Below are 25868 nucleotides of genomic sequence, written 5' to 3'. Positions count from 1 at the left end.
TGCTGCTCCCATCTCAGTTCTCGAAGGACGCCCCCAAAAGGAAATATGGCCAAAGGCTTCTGTGGCCAAAGGCACCTGGGCTTTGTGAAAAGACAGCTACACAGAGTAAAAAGCCTTATTTTTTTTACGGTCAAACAGACAATCGATTTCGATTCAGGGACGAGACGTGACATACCTTTGTTGATCTAAACAGTAAACGAAGTGCGTGGTTTTGTTATTGCGTCCACAAGGAAGACTTAAAAGACAATGGGACTAACAACTTCATTATATCAGAGTTTCTTGACATCAGTGATCCTGATAGTTTCAATGTTAAATAATCTCCAATCAGTCAATCTAATAGACTTTCTGAGAGCCGGAGTGCTAACTCTTAGAGCTTCTTAATGACAACTCTCCAAACTCGATGCGCTACATCGAACAAAAGAGGAAGTGTCTGACCAGTCTTTTATAAGCACACAGTCATATCAGTTATCTAAAGGACGAGTGCCGCAAACAATACCATCGTTTGTAGGGAATATTATCTTGAGATACGAATCAGTACATTAGGTTGTATCGCTCAGTTCTAATTTTGACAGTCACCAGTTGGTGCTGGCCGAAAATAATATTAACAAGTAATGACTTACAATTCATTGGTAATTAAACTAGAAACACCTATACTAAAAAATACAATACAACCAAGAAACTGTATTCCAAGTCAGGACAACCAGCTTGTGCATCTTTTTTTTTAGCGATGAGCAATTTGTTCCTTTCTCGTTTAGGGTCAGGAAATCGCACCCTGCTTGCTACCGCCATCTACCGATCGCTCGGCAAATTATTCAAGGACTCTGTACTTCCAGCTACCATCATCCTTGGCCGTCGAGTGTCAGTCGTTGTTGGAAGAACACAAAGAGTTTTTCAATTGCCTAGTTTTAGAGGTGGTGAAGTGTTCTAATTTTTCCTCTGGTGGATGGTTCGTCGTGTTTTACCTAATTCGTTGGTAAGTTTCAGAACTTACTGTTTTGGATACTTTGTTTATTTTTGGTTTTGTGTGCAAGTGTTGTTATTCAGTTGTGGGGTTTTGTTAAATCTGTTTTTGTAGTGTTCTGTTTTCACAGGCTTTTCTTAACTGTCATTATGTAATTGCTGCTATTTTTCCAGTCGCCACGATTGATCCTGTAATTAATTTAATTTTTCCAGGTTTTGGAGGTCCTACGGCTTGAAGCTAATTTCGGCAGTACCAGGAGCAGCTGAGAGTCCCGCTGAAATGGAAGACAACGTTGGTAACTATTTTTCTCTTCAGAATCGACAGGTGAGGAACTTTCTTCTTTTAGTATACTTTACCATAACCTTTGCAAGCCGAACCTCCCCCTTCAGGGGCTCTCGCCCCTGAAGTGGGAGGGATCCTTTCTTGATGTACGGTAGACTTTGTCTATCGTATGTCAAGTAGGCGGCTTGCAACCCCCCAGCCTCTCTTTTTAAGTGGACACTTCTTAGTATGGCATTTTTACCTTGTAAGTCATGTTTGTGGCCTATAGTAATTTATATATAAAGTGTTCAGTTAAAAATACTGCAACGTAAGATTTAAGTTCTAAGATTAAATTGTAACTTGAGATTAAATTGTGCGACTTAACTTAATCTTAGTCCTGAGAGTTAACTGTAGTGTTAAAGTAACAATTCTGTGAAGAGATTTTTGTAGTAAATTTTTGTCCACTCATAGGTTTTCTAGGCAAAATAAATTTTTGTACGGGTTTTGTCTAACAATTTTTCTTGACAGGTTTTGCTGGTGTGAACTGCGGATGCGTAATCTTGATCTAGGAGAGTAATGATTAAAAAGATTATAAAGTTTTGATGGAAGGTCTGATCATCTTGCCCTGATCTGATGGAAAGTTAGTAATGGTTCCGTTGTTAGTTAATTGCTTTGATTTAGAGCAAAATTCTTTAAAAATTTTCGAGTTGTAATTGTCGAAAATAAAGTATCTGTGCCTTGTTCCTACTTTTCATTAGAATATATATCCAAACGTCAATCGTATTACTTGATTGGAACTACAAGTTGAAATGCGTAGTTAAAATGGGTTATGTTTGTGCAAGGTAATGGTGTGACTATGGTTAGTTTATAGTGGATTTAAGCCAATGACGTTGCTAAATTCTGCTGGGCAGTGTTGTAATTGGAGAATTAATGAAACTGAAAACATTGGAAGGGTCCCTGCCCATTAAGGAAAGTTTTTTCTTGGTGAAATTACCACTACCTTCATTGTCATATAAAAATCTCATATTAAGTCTCCAGCAACCGTTGTGGGACTTTGGTAGCTAGCATCTTCTCTGGTACAACTGACAGGATCGGTACTTAATTGTGTGGTGAGAGTAGCCTATTTTGGTTTAAGAACTAAAGTTCAATAAAGCAAATGCCCCACTAATAGGTTTGAGTAGGAAATCATAAGTCTGGCTCCTCGTTACTATAATTGAATTTTTCTTTGGAAAATTGAAGTATTGGTCACAATGGTATTATGAATGAAAAACCACTTCAAGTACTCCACTCGGAGGATATTTATCATGGGCAAAAGCTGGGAAGCCTGGACTAAGAGTCTTGGCTAAATCTGGATTGGAATTGTACACCCACGTTCACTGCTAAATGCAATTAATCACATAACTGCTGAAGTAAAAAGCTGTCAGTCTGAGGTTACATCATGAGCCAACTTTGTGGTGTAAAGTTTTGAAGACAATGTTGAGAGAAGCTTCCAGGAAGGTTTAAGTAATACTAGGCCAGACAAATCTTGGTAACATAATAGCACAACGTGTGGTTCCAGTAGTTTTTGGGGAAACTTTAGAGACAATTGTGTAGTTGATGACGTGCTTTTGATTTACGTATAGCTTTTCAAGCTTTGTGGACTGAAGGACTTGGTGAAACTTCTATGGGATGAAATAATTCCAGTCTTTAGCTTTTGAGCATAAGCAGAGATACCTTGTCATTGCTATTATACACGAGGTGATAGTTCCTTGGCTTGATATGCTTAACAGAACCATAGGAAAGCACAGACCTGACTTCTCGTTACTGTCATCATTAGATACTAACTGAAAGGTTAAAAACGGGTTACTAAGTAGCGGTGACATGACATGACTTTGATACTCTGCTGAGACTTGTTAGAGCAAGAGTTAACTTACCGTGGTAATAGTAGAAGGAAGTCACTTTACAGTCTATTATGAGAGAAGCTTCCAGCAAGGGGCATTAACGTTGTAGATAGAAATTTGACCTGTTTAAAAGCTCTGCGGACAAAGAAATAGTTTTACAAGTGAGGAGATAATTCATGTAGTTGGACTTGTAAGCATAAGCAGAGATTTAACTGTTATTAATCTGTAAGCAAGGTGATAATTCTCTTGTTTGAATTTCGAAATTTAAAATTTGCTTAATTTTAATTCGTGGAAGAACATAAACCCTTAAAGATATCCTACAAATTTATCAAAGTCATTGAGTGGTCATCCATTATTTTATATATAAAAACAAACTGAAGACTAATATTTGTAATAACGTGTGCAATAAACTTGCAATAATCAGTGAGCATCAGTGAAAGGACATTCAGGGACTAGACATGAATCACCTCAGGAATATGCGTGAACGGTATTCAATATGTAATTGCCTATTAATGAAAGCTGGTAGGAAACCGCTGAGCTAGAAGTCCCGACTCTCGTCGCGGCTTAGCAAGCATTTCTTATTGTTAACCCCAGCGCCATATGATAGCATGGAACAGAATCTGACTGAATAGTAGTTAGCAATCATTGAATGGGAGGTATTCAGCAAGGAGTAACGATCAGAATATTCAATGTCGATGACAGACAAGGGTGCTGGGTATAGTTAATGGGTATAAGAATAGTACAGGCACCTTAGATTGGAACTAGGCTTAGTTCTGTGTGTCATTACTTAACAGAAGTTGTTAAAGCCCTTACGATCTTGTACTTGGCTATTAAACAGAAAATAATGAACGTCCGATTTGATAAAGTATCAAAGGTTCAATTACTAATATATTCTCCGTAAGGGGGTAGTGCCGTAAGTGCACCTCATGCAGCACACTGTAGGCGTTACTTAAGGTTCTTCTCAGCGTTCCTTAGGCCCCTAGCAGCTATCCTTGTCATTCCTTTTACTGTACCTCCGTTCTTATTCTCATTTTTTCCATCTTACTTTCCCCCCTTCTTCTATGAATTGACTGACAGTACAGCTGCGAGGTATTTCCTCCTGTTACACCTTCCAAACCGTTTTACTGTTAATTTTCGTTTCAGCTCTGAATGACCTCATAGGTCCCAGCACTCGGTCTTTGGCCTAAATTCTATGTTCTATTCTTCTATTTTACATATATATTAGGGAAAATATCAGTGATGAAACAGAGTCTTCGGGGCTTTATAGGAAGTTTCTCTACTCATAAATAGAGGCGTTCATTTTTTAACTGAGAAACTATATGGCTGATGAAGGGTAATGACAACGAGATAAAGTCTCTAAAACAAAGATAGTAAAACTAGGTACAGGAGAGAGAGAGAGAGAGAGAGAGAGAGAGAGAGAGAGAGAGAGAGAGAGAGAGAGAGAGAGAGAGAGAGAGAGAGAGAGAGAGAGACCAACCCAATAATTATGATTTTAGTGATCATTGAACGATAAACAAAACGGAACCAGAAGCCATATAAAATATCAAGTGATTTTCCAGCGGAAAGAACAGAAGACTCAGAAGGGGTAAAATGTAAGTTGTTGATGAGGGATAACGATTAGGGGATTAGTCAGGTGGTAATTTTAATTTTTTCTTTGTGTATTGTTTATTTGGCGAAGGGTAATACGTTACCAGCTTGGGATTATTTACGGTAATCATTCATTGATGTAATAACTACCCAAGCGGAGATACGCAAATAAATGACTGATAGGTAAATCAATAGACGCGAAAAAGTTCTTTCAAGATAGAGGTAAATGGTTGTCTGTGAACAGAGAGGTTTAACGTCTGTGTAAGTTTTATTTTAAGTTTTATGACCAATGAGGCCATCCATGATTCAGCAGTTTAAAGATAAATATGTCAGTGACTTCTTTTTTATCTAGAGCCACCCAATATTAATAGACGTGGCTTATTGATAAAAAAAAATGCTTAGTAAATAAACTAATTGCCACTCGACTCAATTTAAATTGTGTTCCGCAACTCAGAATGAAGAGAAATAATTTTTCTGTAAAAACCTACTAATTTTGAACTATTTCTACTTCCTCGTGCCCTTAGATCACCAACGTAACCGAAGTTTCTTGTCTAATTACAGGGAGGTCGTTCAGGCGAAGACGACATTTGGACGGAATCCAAAATGTACCTTTGTAAGTTGATGATGATGAAGGCTTCAGAGGGATTCAGCTTCATAAGTGCCAGTGAGTAACTATTATTTGGGTTATTCCAGGAGATTGTCTCTCACACGGCGTTTTTTTTTTTGTCTGTTTTTTTGCAGAATTACACAAAATATTATTTGATGATTTTAAGGAAATTTAAGGAAAGGTGGGTTTCTTAACTGACAACAAGTGATTCGATATCGGGAGAGATTTTGAAAAGTATAATGGACCTTTTTCTGGCGGGGAGGGGGATGGGGGTTGAGAGTGGGAGTTGGTGACGTGTAAGTTTTGACTTTGGGAAATGTTCAGCCGTGGATAATGTACTTGAGGATTGCAATGTCTAAAAGCTAGTTACATAATTATATATTCATCACAGAAGGCAATGTCACCGAATTTTATACTATTGGGAGGATAAGCAGAAAGTGTTCAAAATACTTCACCAGTCATTTGAAACTGCAGTTCATATTCTCTTATTTCCATCTTACTGTCCACCCTCTCCTAACAATTGATTCATAGTGCACCTGCGAGGTTTTCCTCCTGTTATACCTTTCAAGCCTTTTCACCGTCAATTTCCGTTTCAGCGCTGAATGGCCTTATTTGCCCCAGTGCTTGGCATGTCTGCCTAAAATCTATAACTCTACAATCTACAGCCTGTCACCTACTTTTGATTTGATATGCAGTTATATGTAGGTATATTTTGATCTCTTAAGACTTGAATTCACATCGAGAAAGTGATCTGCTAACTAGAAATTACATGTATGTTTTTAAATATATGTGTATATATATATATATATATATATATATATATATATATATATATATATATATATATATATATATATATATATATATATATATATATATATATATATATATATATATATAAAATATATATAGATATATATAACCTATATATATAAATGTGTATACAATACTTACATATAGATATTTATATATATATATATATATATAATATACATATGTGTATATACATATATATATATATATATATATATATATATATATATATTATATATATATATATATATATATATATATGTTAGGTGAAATCCACATTGAGATTACTGTTACAAAACATAGTGTTACCCTAAATATTTGATAGAAAATTGTCTCCCTAGAGCTAGGAAGATGTATTATCACCCAAGGGAAAAAAGACTTGAATAGCCGTTATTTGAGAAATCTCTTTCACTCCCTTTCAACAAAGAGCTCAAAGATATTTCGCAAAAATTTAATACAGAAAAACACCGGCACAATATTGTATATCAGTTCCCTAACACAGGTGGGAGAAAAATCATAAAAAAACAACCCCGTAAAATTGTCCGAAGACATTGGTGTTTATGCTATTGGTTGCTTGGATTGTTATATCGGTGAAAGTGGTCGTTCGTTTAGTAAACGCAAAAATGAACGTATTTCAGCATGTCAAGTGGGGAATAAATGTAGCTCTATAGCTCGACACGCCTGGCAAAAGGATCACAGAATAAATTTTAAAAATGGTCAAGTTGTGTATAAATACTTGGACAGATCCACCAGAAGATATATTAAAGGCGCCCTCATTATGTTAAATAATAATACTTCTGATGGAAACTTGAAAATAATATTATAAGTGAAGAATTCTGTAAATACTCTGGTATTCGTAATTTTAGAAATATATCTAGTCAATTCAGTTCTTCCTAAAATCAAAGTCATAATTTAGAACAAATTTAGAACCTTGTTGGCTCTTCAGCGGAAGACTCCAGGATTCTTCTGCCGAGAAGAATTTGAGAACCGAAAAGGGCCCAACAACCTGATTAACAGGTTTACTTTCTGTAATGTTTGTTTGTATGGATGGTTTCCTGCTTTATTTTGTTTCCTGGGTTATATATTACACTCCATTTTAGTGATCAAATCCACAGCAGTTGGACAAAAGCTATAAGCTTTATACATATATAGCTTTAATAGTACACTATGTTTTGTAACAGTAATTTAATTGTGGATTTCACCTAACATTTATGGAAAGTGCGGCATATTACTTTCATATTTCTCACACAGACACACACACGCACACACACACAACACACATGCACACACATATATATGCATATATGTATGTATGTATATATGTATGTGTGTATGTGTTTATATGTGCATACGAATGTGTATACGAGTATGTGTATATGTGTATGTGTATATTTAATGCGTAATTATCGTAATCCCTCCTCATTTTCTCTTAAACATTCTACTCATCGGCCACCCTCTCTCTCTCTCTCTCTCTCTCTCTCTCTCTCTCTCTCTCTCTCTCTCTCTCTCTCTCTCTCTCTCAACTGCCTTCCTCAAGAATAGCAATGTTTCTCACTCCTCTTCTCGTACATGTCGCGAGAATAAGCGTGTAAAGTAACTAATAAGATTATAATTCTGCTGGAAAAAGTTGCCTCGCGACGTCAAGTGGGCCTGTTAGAGAGAGAGAGAGAGAGAGAGAGAGAGAGAGAGAGAGAGTTGAAAAGGAAGGAAAATTATGCGTTTCCTCGAAAGCCAGATGTTACTTGAGCGAAAGCATTTGCAGGAAAAGGTGAAAGACAATACGATGTGTTTTCTTTTGGGAGGTGAAAGGTACTTCAAGGGAAAGTGTATTTTTGTAGGAGCCAATTATAACTTCTAGTAAAAGCTGGGATGGAAATTATGAATTTAAAAATAGACCACATTTCCTTGAAAGAGGAAAATTGTTTTAGCGACAAGTGAGCTTAAATATGCGAGAGGGGAAATTCGCCTTCATTGGCACAAACTTTCAGTTTAATAAAAGAATGTGAAGAAATAATTTAAAGGCGAAGACTTTCAAAATTAACATTAGCGGAAAACTGACGCCCAAATCTAACCCCTGCAAAAAAAATATTCATAAATAAATTGAAATTATAAAAGCAAATATTTCTGCTGGAGCTAAATGTTACTTGAGGTAAAAATCACATAACATTTGAAAAAATTATGCGGTTTTCCGTGACGGAGCAAAATGTGTTTTCAACACAAATACATTACGTACATAAAGATTTATTTCTGTATGTGCACTATGGTATTCGCGATATATGTAGGATATACTTGTCGGGGCTGGGGTTGTTGGGGCAGGGCGGGAGGCGAAGTAGAGTTAAATGCGAATCCGAAAACCCTTCATAAAAGAGGCTTTTAATCAACCCATTTTCAATATCCAAATAGAATATTCGAAAGGGCAACCAGATATGAAATGCCATTGAGCTCAATAAATATTACTCGGTGAGAGGGTGTGTGGGTGGTAGAGACTGGGATAGGGGTTGAGTGGGGTGGGGGAAAGTTTGTGGAACTGATTGGATGCTGCTAGAGAAGAGATCGGATCGTTCAGCAGGTTTAGAAAACCGTCATTTTTCCAATCATCAAAACAAACTGAGCTGGAATATGAATACAGTAAACAAAAGGTTTTTGGAGGATCTGTATGTGCAATTCCATACAACAAATAATATATACATATATATATATAAGGTATATATATATATATATGTGAATATATATATATATATATATATATATATTTACGTTTTTCCGTGGTTTTAGTTTGAAATATGCTCTGTGAGACAGGTAGCAACAATTTCTGTAATTTAGCCTTGTGATTCTGACTTCGTGGGTACGGGAAAACGTAAAAAGAGGAAAACAAAGGAGAATTTTCATATGAGCATAGGGCTCTTGGTTTGAGGAAATATTACGTAAACATTGGGCACATTTAAAAGTGCGCCAGTGTATTTACATAAATGACATTAGTACGGGAAGGAGGAACTCAGTAGATTGAATGAAACTGAAATTCCAGCACAGTCCGGAGAAGCTTTCCACGATAGATCCTCTGAAATGAGAGAGATATGCACATTATACGCCAGTAATGAAAATAGACAAAAAGAATAATGAATTGAAGCTGCACTGAGGGTGCCAAAGGGTAATAAAGAATTAATACTGCCGATGCAAGAGCGCTAAGACATTGGGGACAAAGGGAGATTTCTGGCTTTCTCTTTAAGAAAAATATTACGAGACAAAGCGTGACTGAAATAGGGGCTCTTCAGGGCACTTTACCTTAGCAGATTTTCGAGGGGCGCGTAGAAGGCAGTGCGTGGATGACTTGCGATTTCGGCGAGTTTCTTCCACGTGGTGCGATGCAAGGGCTTCCAGTAAGGGGGCAAGGCGATGGGGACTCCTCGAAACTCCAAGCAATGGCGTGTAGGCTCGAGGCAGGCCAGCAGTGAGAGAACACTGGAATACGGTCGAAGGGCACGAGGAAAAGTATACTTTGGAAAGGGCCACGTGGTTAGGATGCAAAGGGCATCGATGGGGCCAGAGTGTTGGGGCGTCTTCATTCCATATCTTCCAGCCCGCGTGTATTAGTCGACCTCGTAGGTTTTCGCTTTATCCTCCTATGGGGGCAGGGGTGCGTCCAACACAGATGCTGACTCATTGCACCTGCTGCCGCAGGGGAGGTTTGGCCTGGTAGGAGAAACGCCCCAGATTACTTTTTACTTTTTCGAAGGAAAGATCTTTATAAAAAATGGGAGCGCCTTTAATCTTTTAACCCTTGTTTTAAGTCGATAGACAGATGGTCTATCGATCGGCCGGCTGGCAGTAAACGAACAACCAACAACAACAAAGGAGGGGGGGAGGCAATTTGCTAGCGAATTCTTGCTAATCATAATACCTCCCCATACAAGATGATGTACATACCTCCTTCTCGGTGTGTACATCGATATTCAAGAATGAGCGGCAAATGCTTTACGTTGCTCTACATTCTGCCTTGCAATGAACTTTACTCTAAGGGTTTTATGAAACTGTGACATTACTTTTAATAACACATTGGGACAATTTTCGTTAACAGAACGCAAAGTGATTTAAACACTTGCAAAAGAATAATTACTTTAGATTTGGTTACCCACTGTAACTTTATAAAAAGTGACTCGAACAATTGTGAATTAATTAAGATTATAGGACCACGTATATGAGGCTATGGCCAACAAATGAAAAGAAATGGTTATTGTTCAAGAATTAAAATACACGGTTACTTAATTTTAGATAAAATGCATGCAGTTAGTACAATCTGCCTTAAAGAGGCTGTGTAAATGAAAAACAGCGTTTATTTTATGTAAATGACATCACGATACTGTAATGACTATACATATTCGCATTGATAATTTATCTTCGTTTTAATGTGCTTTGCTCAGCTATCGTTCAACGCGAGCTGTGGGATGGCCCCACACGGGAATTTGACAGTCGGTGTGCGAGGCGAGAGTATTCGCGAGGTTTTAATTCGCTAACCTTAAACTACGCTAATTTTTTGTCCACCTGCCCACTGCCTACTCCATGTTATGACGGGGCGAGCAGACAAAAGATGAAATTGGGGGTCTTATAATGGAAGGGGAAAAAGGGATAATAGCAAAGGAAAATTACCAAGACGTTACGAATGAAAAACTTCTGGACCGCATATGAAAGGCAGGACACGTCCCTCAGAGAGCTTACGAAAGGGGGCATTTAAATCACAAGGGCAAGAGTTTATGACTCGCGATTCATTAAAATTAAAGATAAATAAATGACTAAAAGAAAGTAAATGATATTGGCAGAAGAGCTAAGGAAAAAGAGTGAGGGTTTTATTGTGTTGGAAGGCGAATTTATCGTCCTACGCCTATAAATTACGGCCCGGACTATCACTTCAGTCCCAGGGCGAGGAAAGTGCACCCAGGCGCGACTCCTTCAGGAGGGGCTGACACGCACCGCCCGGTGCCAAGGTATGGGCAAGGGCGTGCCACTTCTCACTCTGTTATTCTTAATGACTTGTACATTGTGTGGGGATGGTATCCGTATTTAATTGCCTCTTGTGGGGATAATTTAAGGGAAGATTAATAGAAGGTGATAGAGATAGCAGTTCCTGAGGAACGGAGGAAGATAGTGGAGGGCCTGACATCCCCTTCTGGATTAGGGGTGCCAAGACCTTCGAAAGATGAAATGGTGGCACAGGTGCCATGGGGAGCTTCTGAGCTCTTTGTAGAAACTACCTGGAAATTCCCACGCCCGTGGTAATTTCGCCTCGAGCCTTTCTCCAATGGGACAGTCGTCCTCGGCCGGGAAGCGGAGGGCCCGCGACCGGAGGGCGGCACGAGTACCCACCTGGGCCTGCTGCTGCGACAGCTGGCGCGGGAGCGGTCCGTGCTGGTTCTACTATAATCCGTCGCGGCTCTTGGTAGTTCATCGGCCGATGGAGATATGGCAGAATCCTGACTTGCGGTGCGTCGGCGACAGGCTGAGGCAGAGAGGAGGCGGCCGGTGGCGTGGAGCAGCTCGCAGGTGTTGACCAGCTCAGGCACGGGTTGCGAGCCGCACCTGCAGGTGAGCTCCGCGGTGGTCGGGAGGAACCTTCTCTCTGACCGACGCTGGTAGCGGTGCCAGGCGGGGAAGAGAGGGTACTGAGTTGGATCCGTGAATGGAGATCGGCGTAGCGCTCTGGCGCTGGCACTAGGGCAGAGTCAGGCGCTATCAGAGGTTTCTTGGAGGCTCGTCGGTCAGGACGGACGAAGCAGCCCTGCTCGGGGCATGCAAGTGGCACGGCAGGGTGGCATCTCCTGAAGGGAGATCTGATTGAACCCCTGGCACTGGCACTGAGGCAGGGCCGGGCACTGGGAATGGATCGGGAACCGATCGAGGGGCCCACTGTACATCGTACTCAGGTGGCACTGGTGGGGACTGCACGTCCTCCTGGTACCCAGGGGCGCCAGTCTTGGCTGAGGAGGAGAAGCGGGGAGGATTACTCGCGCCCGGCGGAATGATTCGGGGGAATGGGGGCCCCTAGATTGTCGTGATTTCGGTGGGGACTGAAAAGTCCTGTCCCAGGATGACGTCTGTACTCCGGGAGATGGCTTGCTACTGCAAGATTGCAAATTTTGGATTGGTGAGGTCTTGTGACTCTCAATTGGACCGTGGGAGTATCATTTTAAATTGATTTATTCCTCGATCGTGACGAGGTTTCGTCTATTGACGATAGCTCCGTGGGGAACTCTGTCCCCTCTCGGATGAGGGGAGATTTTTGCGCCCGAGTCTCGAAAGCAGTGACTTCGGCCTTGCCGGGCTCGCTACCTGCGTGGAGGGAGCCACGTATACAGGCCCTTCGGGGAGGGCCTAATGACTTGGGATCTGTGACGGCCAAGGCGACGGTGGGAGTAGTTGATTTATTATTGCGTGGGCATTTTGCCCATGTGAGAATAAGTACATAGACCTTGCACGCCGTGCAAAAGGTCTGGCTAAAATCTCGCGCTGCCCTGTGGAGGCGCAGGCGAGGAGTTATTTGGTTCCGGGGAGAGAGCGGTTTCTTGTTCGGCACTGTTAGAAGGAATGCCCCGTTTTCTTGCAATAATGGCAAGTTAGGGGCTTGCTTCGATTCCCCATTTTTGTGGGAATTTGAACCTCCGAGGAGGGACGGGGATTTATCTTCCGCCCCATGGATCCTTCTTGAGGTGGTGAGTTTCACATGTCTGCTATTCGACAACACTCGTTGAGTGTTGCTGGGGCTTTTTCCACTATATGGTGGCGAGCAGGAGGCGTGGCGCGGGAAATGCTCGATTTAAACGCTCGAGTACCTCGGCGGTGTTGAGTGGCGCCGAATCGGAGCCATTTTGTCAACGCCCGCTCAATGGTACGCCTAATCGGACCAGGTCTGGCCTGCTTCTCTGGGCTGCTCTCTCCAGCGTCTCCTCCACTCGGGGGTAATCTCATGCGCTTCGTAACTGCTTGGCGTCACGGCTTCCCAGTTTCCCGATCGTCTGCGGGAAGGGCGTGGTAGGCAACGGGGCCTTTCCGCCCAGGAATTTAGTGAGAACAAAGGGAGAGTTCGGCTTGGGGAGAGATCGCAGCACTCCAGGACTCGTTCGGCCCTTTCAAGCCATACTTCAGGCTCGGACTCGGGTCCATTTTGGCATGAACGAGTGAGCTTGGCTGAGGGCACTCATCCCCGCGGCAGGGGGCGGGGTGGCGGACTGTTGTTCCTAGCATCTGGAGCTCGTGGGGCGCTGTTCTCGATCCCATTCTCGTTCCTCCTTTTCTCTTCTCTGTCTCTCTCCCTCTCCCCACGTTCTTTCTCCCTCTCTGCACGTTCTTTTTCCTTCTCCTGTTCTTGAGCGATTCGTTCTCTCCTCTCTCGTTGTTCTTGGGCAATCGTTTCCCTCTCTCTCTCTGCACGTTCTTTATCCTTCTCCTGCTCTTGGGCAATTCTTGCCCCTCTCTCTCTCCTCACGTCTTTTAGCTCTCTCCGCCTTGGCATCGTCCACTCGCTCTTGAACCCATGCTCTCAGATCTTGCCCGATAGTCCCATGTCCTTCCCAGCGGACATGTAGAATTTGAAATCCTCTCGTTTTGTTGGGCTCTGGTATTAGCCATCTTGAAAAAATGGGGATGTGATATGTCTGAAAGACTCAGGTTGTCTGAAAAGACTCAATTGCAGGAATCTGAACACTCAATGGTTATTTCAGACTGCAGGAGAATGGATCTGTCTGAATAAGACAGTTGATTAGTAAAGTCTAAGGAGACTTTTGTTAAAATTTGATATGTCTTGAAAGACGTGGTTGTTCTTAGCGAACGAATTTTAATATGTGTCTCGGAAGGCGTGGTTGATTTTGTCACGCTCGGACTTGGCGGCTGTAGCGTGAAGTTAAGGAGTTGTTCTAACGAACTAGACTGATCAGTCCCGTAAGGGCTTAGGTGTGTGTGAACTACACTATATAATGTCTCAAAAGGACTTGATTTTGGGTTCCCGCAGGAATGAGAAATTCTCGCCGCGTCGCGACGTAGAAATTTTGTATGAGTCTCTGAGGACTGGAATTTGGAGAATTCTCGCCACGTGCGACGTAGAATTTTAGGAGTCTCTGAGGACTGGAGTTTGGAGGAATTCTCGCCACGTGCGACGTAGAATTTTAAGTCTCTGAGGACTGGAATTTGGAGAAATTCTCGCCACGTGCGACGTAGAATTTTAGGAGTCTCGAGGACTGGAATTTGGAGAAATTCTCGCCACGTGCGACGTAGAATTTTAGGAGTCTCTGAGGACTGAATTTGGAGAAATTCTCGCCACGTGCGACGTAGAATTTTAGGAGTCACTTAGGACTTGAAAATGCGGCGTAAATTTTCGTCCCTTTAGGACTTAGAAATTACTAACGGGAAACCCAAAGATTTTAAAAATGTATGCTGGGAAATGAATAGGGGGGAAAAAATACTAACACGCGGGCCTGGGCGGGGTGGGGGGGGGGTGCAGGTCGTTTGGCCAACACCGGAGGTATTTTTAGATTCTGTGTGAATGAACCCGTATATTTATATACCGTCTGGGATTCGGGAATTTCCCAGTCGTCTGAGAGGATAACAGTACAACGGCCTAGTAATTTTCCCTATAAGCGGAGTTTAAATTTGCTTTCCTAACACTAACTGGAATTCTAACTACACTGAGAGAATTTCAGCAATGCAAGCTGACTTCGTCGTGTCCCACGTGGGAATTTTATTCGCGCCTAAATAACAGTTCGCTAATTGAAACAAAGTGGGAGTAAAAATTTATCACAGAGGAATTTCTTTCGCACTATTCCTCGAAGCAAGAATATCAGACAAAGATATGGGATTTTTAACACAGAGGAATTTCGCACTATTCCTCGAAGCAAAGGATGGTTAGCACTGGTTATTTCTAACTACCTATCCTGAAAGGCATGCATTAACGATCTAATACGGCGGTTCTTTTCTCTCAGTGATTTACATGCGTCCCTATTTCTAATTCTAGGAACAGTCACGATTGTAAAAGGTTTTGCTAAGATAAACACATTACTTACGTGGAATTTTCTGGATCTGTGTGCTGGTTTTACACATAAGGTTCGTAATTGTCTCGTACCCAGCTTAGCTTTGCTAATAGCTGATCTGGCAAGTTGCAAATGCACAAAGCAACACTAGGGGAACTGTAACTGCAAACGAGATCTATGGCCAGGTCGCCATTTTTACGTTTTTTCCGTGGTTTTAGTTTGAAATATGCTCCAGAGACAGGTAGCAACAATTTAAGGTAATTTAGCCTTGTGATTTTGACTTCGTGGGATGGGAAAACGTAAAAAGAGGAAAACAAGGAGAATTTCATATGAGCTTAGGGCTCTTGTTACTGAGGGAAATATGCGGCGTAAAACACGTGGGCACATTTAAAGTAGTGTATTTACATAAATGACATTAGTACAGGAAAGGGAGGAACTCAGTAGATTAATGAAACTGGGGAATTCCAGCCACAGTGAAACGAAAAGTGCTACGATAGGATCCTCTGAAATGATATGCACATTATACGCCAGTAATGAAAATAGCTAAACAAAGAATAATGAATTGAAGCTTCCACTGAGGGTGCCAAAGGAGTAATAAAGAATTGTACTGATGCAAGAGGCACGGACATTAGACAAGGGAGATTTCTGGCTTTCTCTTTAAGAAAATATTACGAGACAAAAGCGTGACTGAAATGGGGCTCTTCCAGGGCACTTTACCTTAGCAGATTTTCGAGGGCGCGTAGAAGGCAGTGCGTGGATGACTTGCCTGCGATTTCGGCGAGTTTCTTCCACGTGGTGCGATGCAAGGGCTTCCGTAAAGGGCAAAGCGATGGGGACTCCTCGAAGCCCAAGCAATGGCGTGTGGGCTCGAGGCAGGCCAGCGGTGGAGAGAACACTTGGACGGTCGAAGGGCACGAGGAAAAGTATACTTTGGAAAGGGCCACGTGGTTGGGATGCAAAGGGCATCGATGGGGCCAGGTGTTGAGTCGTCAAGTTCATTCCATATCTTCCAGCCCGCGTGTGTGTGTCGACCTCGTGGGTTTTGCTTTATCCTCCTATGGGGCAGGTGCGTCCAACACAGATGCTTTGACTCATTGCACCTGCTGCCCGCAGGGGAGGTTTTGGCCTGTAGGAGAAACACCTAAGCCAGATTACTTTTGCCTCGAAGGAAAAAGATCTTTATCAAAAATGGGAGCGCCTTTAATCTTTTTAACCCTTGTTTTTAAGTCGATAGACAGATGGTCTATCGATCGGCCGGCTGGCAGTAAATGAGAACAACCAACAACAACAAAAGGGAGGGGGAGGCAATTTGCTAGCCGAATTTCTTGCTAATCATAATATATATATATATATATATATATATATATATATATATATATATATATATATATATATATATATATATATATATATATATAGCAATATAAATAATTAGTCCACACAGTTTCAAATTCACACACACACAAACAGGATAATATATATATATATATAGGATATATATATATATATATATATATATGTTATATATACTGTATATATCAAAACCGAACATGATAAAGTAAAAAACGTAATCGTCAAGTCATCAATGAAAAGTTGCAATAGGCTGTCAAAGAAGCATATATTTAATACATCACTGACCGTTTACACAAACCGAAAATACATTTCAAGTAAAGAAAATAGAATAAACGATAAATGTGGTACAAAAAACTCTTAATTCACATAGATGTTTTTATGACCAATGAGCCCATCCATGGTTCAGCAGTTTAAAGATAAATACGGCAGTGACTTCTGTTTTTTTATCTAGAGCCACCCAATGTTAATAGACGTGGCTTATTGATAAAAAAAGCTTAGTAAATAAACTAGTTTCCACTGGTTCGAATTGTGTTTCGCAACTCAGAATGAAGTAGTAGTTTTTCTGTAAACACCTACTTATTTTGAGCTATTTCTACTTCCTCTTGCCCTTAGATCACCAACATAACCGAAGTTTCTTGTCTAATTACAGGGAGGCCGTTCAGGTGAAGACAGCCTTTGTACGGAATCCAAAATGTACCTTTGTAAGTTGATGATGATGAAGGCTTCAGAGGGATTCAGCTTCATAAGTGTCAGTGAGTAACTATTATTAGGGTTATTCCAGGAGGTTGTGTCTCACACGGTGTTTTTTTGTCTGTTTGTTGCAGAATGATACAAAATGTTATTTGCTGATTTTATGAGAAAAGTTGACCAAAGGTGGGTTTCTTAACTGACAACAGGTGATTCGATATCGGGAGAGATTTTGAAAAGTATAAAGGACCTTTTTCTTGCGGGGAGCGGGATGGAGGTTGAAGTGGGAGCTGGTGACGTGTAAGTTTTGACTTTGAGAAATGTTCAGCCATGGAGGAGGAGTGCAATGTGTAAACTCTAGTTATATAATTATATATTCATTGCAGAAGGCAATGTCACTGAACTTTATAACAGAACGTGTGCATAATCCTTCACTAGTCATTTGAAACGCTGCACTTTCACCCACTATTGACTTGATATGCAATTATATGTAGGTCTATTTTCATCTCTAAAGCTTGTATTTACATCAAGAGAGTGCTCTCTCTCTCTCTCTCTCTCTCTCTCTCTCTCTCTCTCTCTCTCTCTCTCTCTCTCTCTCTCTCTCTCTCCTTCCTTCCTTGAGAATAGCAAATGTTTCTCACTCCTTGTCCTCTACATGTCGTGAGAATAAGCGTGTAAAGTAACCAATAAGATTATAATTCTGCTGGGAAAAGTTGCTCTCAGGACGTCAATCTAGGCTTGTTGAGTCAGAAAAAAAAAAAAAAAGAAAAAGAAAAAAAGTGTGTTCCAGGAGAAAGTTGAGAAGAGTCCGAGATGACTATCTGTTGAAAAGGAAGGAAAAATTATGCGTTTCCTCGAAAGCCAGATGTTACTTGAGCAGAAGCATTCTAAAGAAAAGGTCAAAGACAATACGATGTTTTTTCTTTTGGGATTGAACCACAGACCTTCAAGGAAAAGTGTATTTTTGTAGGAGCCTCTTTAATTCCTGGTAAAACCTGGGATGGAATTATGAGATTTAAAAATAGTCCACATTTCCTTGAAAGAGGAAAATTGTTTTAGCGACAAGTGAGCTTAAATGTGTGAGAGGGGAAATTCGCCTTCATTGGCACAAACTTTCAGTTTAATAAAAGAATGTGAAGAAGTAATTGAAAGGAGAAGACTTTGAAATTTAACCTTACCGGAAAACTGACACCCAAATGTATGTCTTGCAAAAAAATATATTCATAAATAAACAAATTATAAAAGTAAATATTTCTGCTGGAGCTAAATGTTACTTAAGGTAAAAATCATTAACCTTACTAGCCTCCCAGTTTCCGTGACTGGAACAAAATGTGTTTTCAACACCTGTACGTTCACGTACATAAAGACTGATTTCTGTGCGTTTCATCCCTGGGATACTTGTCGGTGGGTGGCAGTGGGGGCGGGCGGGCGACCTCTGTGAGATATAAATGCGAATCCAACCTTCATAAAAGGGTTTCCAATCAACCCCATTTTCAATATCAAATAGAATATTCGAAGGGGCAACCGGATATGAAATGATGCCATTGAGCTCAATAAATATTACTCGGTTTGGTAGATAGGTGAGTTATTGGGGGTGAGTTTGTGGAACTGATTGGATGCTGCAAGAGAAAAGATCGGATCGTTCAGTAGGTTTGGAAAAACCAGCTGCATATTTCCAATCATCAAAACAAGTCTTGGTAGGGGTGAGGGAAGTAAACAAAAGGTTTTTGGAGGAGTTTGTAGGTGCAATTTCATACAACAAATAAAATAATATATATACAAATATATATATATAATATATATATATGCATATTTTATATATATATATATCTATATATACCATTTTCTATATATATAATATCGTTTTATATATATATATATAGTTTGTTTATATATATATATATATATATATATATATATATATATATATAATATATAAATAATACACACACAAGTATATATATATATATATATATATATATATATATATATATATATAATGTATATATAAGTGTATTCTCGATGTAATTGTCGTTATTCCTCCTCACTTTCTCTTAAGTATACCTCAGTTTTCCCAGACCACTGAGCTGATTAACAGCTCTCCTAGGGCTCTTTGAAGGATTAGACTTATTTTACGTCGCTAGAACCAATTGGTTACTTAGCAACAGGACCTACAGCTTATTGTGGTTCCGAACACATTATAGCGAGAAATGAATTCTATCATCTCAAATGAATTCCTCTAACTCTTCATCAGCCTTTTTAGGAATTGAACTCCGGCCCATCGAATGACAGTCTGAAGCTCAACCGGTTCGGCCAACAAAGGGCTACTTTCTCTTAAACATTCCACTTATCCTCCCTCTCTCTCTCTCTCTCTCTCTCTCTCTCTCTCTCTCTCTCTACTGCCTTCCTCAAGCATATCAATGTTCCTCACTTCCCTCTTCAGACATGTTATGAGAATAAGCGTGTAAAGTAAATAATAAGATTATTATTCTGCTGGGAAAAGTTCCCTCGCGACGTCAAGTAGACTTGTTCGAATCAGAGAGAGAGAGAGAGAGAGAGAGAGAGAGAGTTGCGGAGGTGAATAGCAGTTGAAAAGGATGGAAAAATTATGCGTTTCCTGAAGTCGAATGTTACTTGAGCGAAAGCATTCGCAGGAAAAGTGAAAGACAAAACGACGTGTTTTCTCTTGGGAGTTGAAAGTAACTTCAAGGGAAAGTGGTGTAGAAATATGTACAAAGTATTTTTGCCCAGTAGGCAAGTAGTACTGTCAGTGGACCTCATGCGGTGCAGTGTAGGCATTTACTTAAGGTTCATTGCAGCGTCCCAACAGCCCCTAGCTGTAACCCCTTTCATTAATTTAACTATCTCCGTTCATATTCTCTTTCTTCCATCTTCCTGTTCACCCTCTCCTAATAAATGATTCATTGTGCAGTCTCGAAGTTTTCCTCCTGCCTCGCCTTCCAAACCTTTTTAAGGCTAATTTCCGTTTCAGCGCTCAATGACGTCATAGGTCCCAGAGGTTGGGTTTTGGCCTAAATCTTATATTCTATCCATCTGAAGTATGAATAGTATAGTAGGCCAGACCTTTGTGACTTTCGCACGAAAACCTGACGAATATCTTTCGAAGTCCTCTGCATTCAAGTATGAAGGAGCAAACGACGTAATTGCGCAATTAGAGCAACATATGAGCACAACTGGACCTTAGGTTTATCAGGCGTCGTTGTTTGATATATCGGATATTCAAGATTTCCTTTCCCTTATGAAGAACCCAGCTTTATTACCGAATTACCACTCAGCAATCCATTTCCTTTAGGGGTGTTTCGGGAACATACATAAACACAGTGGAAGCAGTTGCATTGTTTAGTAACTTCAATGAAGAGTACATTTATCAAGAACGTTACGCTCAGATACTCTGGGATGTGGTTGAAATATGTCCCCTTCCATCTCTCTGGATTCGTAGCATGAATAATCATAACCACCTAATGGGGTCGTTAGTTATGTAATCTATTAATAATCCTCGCAGTTATAAGATATGCTCACTGCAGTTATTCACCCACTCCTCTCTTTTTTCTTGGGTTTTCTGTCGAGGGCGGAGGCTCAGGACAGGGAAATTAACTTTTTCAACATGCAATTGCCAAATAAGGAAAGCTGAGAGGAACGCGCTTTGGTAGGAATCCGTACCCACATTCCCGTAGGTTAGCAAGCGTGTCTGTCTAGACGTGACTCCAAGGCCATATGATGGTATTATGGGACAGAGTTTGAGTAGTATTTTGGGAAAGTTGAATGGATAGATATTCAGCATTAAGCAACGATAAGAATATTCAATGATGATGATGGACAGTGATGCTGGAAATCGTTGATGGGTATAAGAATCATACAAGCACCTAAGATTGGAACTGGGCTTAAGTGTGTGAGTCATTAGTTAACATAAGATATAAGATACCTTACGATCTTAAAATATAAACTGGCTAACAAATCAAAGTTAATGAACGTCCGAACTGATATACATAGTTACCAAAGGGTCAAATGAATATGCATTTGAGAAAATATCAGTGACGAAACAGACCCATCTGGCAATTATAGGTTTCACGACTAGTAAATAGAGGCGTTGGTTCTTACGTAGAAAAACTATATTGCTGATCAAGGCCAGTGACATTAAGAAAAAAAAAGTCTCCAAAGCAATGACAGTTCAAAGTGTTCATTTTTAACAGAGATTAAATAGAGATAAAGAGAGAGAGAGAGAAATGAGATTCATCTGAAATCGACGAGGAACCATAAAAGGACAGTCCCTTAGACTAGAAGTTAGTGATCACTGAATGATAAAGAAAACATGACCAGTAACTATAAAATATCAAGTGATTTTCCAGCAGGAATATCAGAAGACTCAGTGAAGCAGTTAATGAGAATCAACGATTAGGGGATTAGAAAGCACGTAAAAACCAATTTTGTGGAAAATTCATTTGCCAAAAGGTAATATGTTACAACTTTGGATTTTTATTGGAGTAGTAGTTAGGAAGGTATAAACGGGTATGGAATATTAACATGAATGAAAAAAGTTGGAATAGTACCGAACAAATCCATAATAGCGTCTTCCAGGCAAAGTTTTTCGGAAGTGACCTATCAGATGCACTGGAACAACCGTGCAAATTTGTTGAAACAAATAAACGGAAAGAAATAAAAGAAAAATACAACGAGTACTGCGCAAAGGTAAACATCGAATTAGGGTGGGGCCCTCATTTCTTGTCGGGCATTCATGTTGCACCTGTGTTCATGCTAGCGTTCAAAGTTAATAGGTTTCGTTAAAAGTCATAAATGAAGGAGATGAGAACTACCTTCTTCCTCTTCTACTCACAAATAAAATTTCACGAGAAAATATGGCGATTTCCAGACTGGATATGCAAGTTTCCAGAATATAGTGACATCACCCCCCAGGTGGAATGAATTATAACGTAATCCCATTTGTTCGTTATCTCGTAAGAATGAGGCCTGAAGTTTCTAGGCTATGGACAGAATAATGTCCTTAACAGTTCTTTGCATATTCAATTTTCATGTCGCTGTCAGCGAAGAAGTTTCAGGTTGTCTCAAGTTGGTGACCACCATAAATCGGTTGCCAGTTTATAGGCTTTCTTTCTGAGTTGAAAATTCTTTATTATGACTTTTCTTGAGCTCAAAAGGAGCATGATGTTCTGAATACATCTGATTTCAAAAGCATTTTCGTTCCATGTCTGATTACTTGTTACCTTCCCGGTGATAAAGTATCTCCGAAAGAAATCAGGTTTGCAAAGGCTCATTCAAATAGTCAAAGACATTTAATGTAACAAAGCATGTTAGAAAAAGTATTAAAAGCCCCCATTTAAAGTTTATATTACAATCTGCGACTCCCAAAACAAGTCATATATAATTTCAATTAGTGCCAGATTTCCAGGATCGCCGTTCTTCGCTTGCCTTCGCAAACGGCAAAAACAATTAGCAGTAAATATCGATGTTCAGTGTACCAACGTTACCTTCAGGATCGTTGTCCCCAAAGACATTATATAAACTGTACCCAACCACATTCAGACACAACTTCTGCCAACCACAATAGTTCAGGGAGATCTGTTTCCTTGCCTTTCCAGGTGTATTAATAATGTAAAAACTGAGTCGTCAGCACAGAAGTACCCTTGCAAGATTAATTTTCACTATACTGTTTGAATCAGTATCACGGATCTGTAACATCTTTGCACCATTAAAATGAATGACCATTTTCACAATCGCTGAATATCTTGCAGCATCATGGTTTTGTTGACCCATGGCATTGTGAACGCAGGATGCATTTACTTGCAAAGCACAGGATCGTTGATCTTCAAAGGAGCTGCTGCTAATCTCAGTTCTCAAGCTTGACCCAAAATTTTAATTGGCCAAAGGTATCACATGGAGGTATAATCATTTGTGTAAGACATTGGAACACAGGTAAAAGCCAAACTTATTATAGTCAAACAGACAATAAGTTCGATTGACGAGACGTTTAATCCTCTGTTTGATTTGAAACAGTAAAGGGGATACGTGGTTTTGTTAGAACAACCGATTAATTTGAACAATGGTTACCAACAAGGTAGTCATGATTTCTTGAAATCAGTGATCCTGATAGTTAGGAAAATAATCTTAAGTCAGTCAACAAATAAACTTTCTGAGAACATGGAGCTAGTAACTCTTATCGCTTCTTAATGACAGTTCAGTAAAACATGCGCTACATCAGACAAAGAATGGATACTTCTGACCAGTGACTTTTAAAGCAGTTGGTTTATAGCTCAGTTATGCATAAGGGCATTTGCAAACAAGGTACCATCGTTTCAGTATTCATTATTTGAATGCTTTCATTGGCAGTGTACGTTAGGTTGATAGCTCAGTTACATTCTGGCAAGTCACCAGTTGATGCTAGTCGAAAGGTCAAATGGGGATGTAATACTCACAATTGATTGGTAATTAAATTAGAAACACCCATACTAAAAACTCTCAATACAAAGTGAAGGTTTATTCCATTGTGCAGGACAACCAGCATGTTATCTTTTTTTCTCTTTTTTTTTTTAACCCGATGAGCATTTTGTTCAGATTTCTCGTTTAGCTCCGGAAACCGCACCCTACTTGCTACCGCCATCTACCGATCGCTTAAAAAATTTTTTTTTTTTTTTGTAATATTTTGCCATCTCCTGGCCGTCGAATGTCAGTCGTTGTTCCAGACCCCAAAGATGTTGTTCAATTACCTAGTTTTAGCGGTCCTGAATTAGCTAATTTTCCCTGGTGGATGGTTATAATGTTTACCTAACTCGTTGGTAACCTTTAGGTTTTTGTTTGGATTTTTAGTAATTTTTGCTGTGCTAGTGTTGTTGTTCAGTCATATTTTGTTAAATCTGTTTAGTTTTCACAGGCTTTCCTAACTGTCGTCTTATCTTTGGTTGTGTATACTATTAAGTTATGTTTATCATGCTATTTTCAAGTCGACCATGATTGTTTTGATAATTAATTTAATTTTTCCGGGTTTTGGGAGTCTACGGCGAAACTAATTTCGGCGGTACCAGGAGCAGCTGAAGTCCCGCTGAAATGGAAGACAACGTTTGGTAACTATTTTCTCTTCAGAATCGACAGGTGAGGAACTTTGTTCTTTTAGTATACTTTACCATAACCTTTACAAGCCAGACCTCCCTTCCAGGGCTCTCGCCCTGAAGTGGAAGGATCCTTTCTTGATGTGCGGTAGACTTTGTCTATCTCGTATGTCAAAAATATAGGCAGCTTACAACTAGCCTCTCTTTTAAGTGGACGTACTTCTTAGTATATAAGCATTTTTGCCTTGTAAGTCGTGTTTGTGGCCTATAGTAATTTATATATTAAATGTTCAGTTAAAAATACTGTAACGTAAGATTTAAGTTCTACGATTAAATTGTGCGATTTAACTTAATTCTTAGTCCTGAGAGTTAAACTGTAATGTTAAAGTAACAATTCTGTGAAGAGTAAATTTTTTGTCCACTTCATAGGTTTTCTAGGCAAAATAAATTTGTCCGTGTTTTGCCTAACAATTTTTTCTTGACAGGTTTTGCTGGTGTGAACTGCGGATGCAATAATCTTGATCTAGGAGAGTAATGATTAAAGATTATTAAGTTTTGATGGAAGGTCTGATCATCTTGCCCTGATCTGATGGAAAGTTAGTAATGGTTCCCTTGTTAGTTAATTGCTTTGAATTAGAGCAAAATTCTTTAAAAATTTTCGAGTTGTAACTGTCGAAAATAAAATCATATGTGCCTTGTTCTTACTTTTCATTAGAATATATATCCAAACGTCAATCGTATTACTCGATTGGAACTATTTTAAGTTGAAATGCGTAGTTAAAATGGGTTATGTTTGTGACTATGGTTAGTTTATGGTGGATTTAAGCCAATCACGTTGCTAAATTCTGCTGGGCAGTGTTGTAATTGGAGAATTAATGAAACTGAAAACATTCGGAGGGTCCCTGCCCTTTAAGGAAGTTTTTTCGTAATGAAATTACCACTACCTTCATTGTCATATAAAAATCCCATATTGTTGAAATCTTAAGTCTCCAGCAACCGTTGTGGGACTTTGGTAGCTGGCATCCTTTTTTCTCTGGTACCACTGACAGGATCGGGACTTAATTGTGTGATGAGAGTATTTTGGTTTAAGAACAAAAGTTCAATAAAGCAAATGCCCCACTAATCGGTTTGAGTAGGAAATCCGCAATCTGGCTCATTACTATAATTGAATTTTTCTTTGGAAAATTGAAGCATTGGTCACAATGGTATTATGAATGAAAAAATGAAAAACCTTCAGTACTCCACTCGGAGATAATTATCATGGTCAAAAGCTGAATGGGAAGCCTGGACTACTCAGAAAATTGAGTCTTGGCTAAATCTGAAAAATTGGAAGTGTACACCACGTTCACTGGGGAAAAAATGCAATTAATCATCATAACTGTACACCCTGTTCAAGTAAAGCTAATCAGTCTGTGAAGTAAAAGCTGTCAGTCTGAAGTTACATCATGAGCCAACTTTGTGGTGTAAAGTTTAGAAGTCAATGTTGAGAGAAGCTTCCAGGAAGGTTTAACTAATACTAGGCTAGACAAATCTTGGAAACATAATAGCACAACGTGTGGTTCCAGTAGTTTTTAGGGAAACTTTAGAGACAATTGTGTAGTTGATGACGTGCTTTTGATTTACGTATAG

At 39.8% G+C, this 25868-nt stretch overlaps 1 long non-coding RNA gene across 2 annotated transcripts; it reads left to right on the top strand.

Annotated features, from left to right (window-relative positions):
- Window positions 1-824: 824 nt before the first annotated feature.
- Window positions 825-24937, top strand: LOC136851158 (uncharacterized). 2 transcript variants are annotated; one of them, XR_010856791.1, is made up of 3 exons: window positions 825-973; window positions 1174-1285; window positions 24725-24937. It is a non-coding gene; the product is annotated as an uncharacterized lncRNA (long non-coding RNA). The 2 variants fall into 2 exon arrangements; XR_010856792.1 differs by lacking the exon at window positions 24725-24937 and adding an exon at window positions 1751-1963.
- The last annotated feature ends 931 nt before the right edge of the window (window positions 24938-25868 follow it).

This window comes from Macrobrachium rosenbergii, chromosome 23, assembly GCF_040412425.1.
Source record: "Macrobrachium rosenbergii isolate ZJJX-2024 chromosome 23, ASM4041242v1, whole genome shotgun sequence".
NCBI lineage: Eukaryota > Metazoa > Arthropoda > Malacostraca > Decapoda > Palaemonidae > Macrobrachium > Macrobrachium rosenbergii.
The sequence above is the reverse complement of the archived record's forward strand: the minus strand, read 5'-3'. Positions and strand labels throughout refer to the sequence as shown.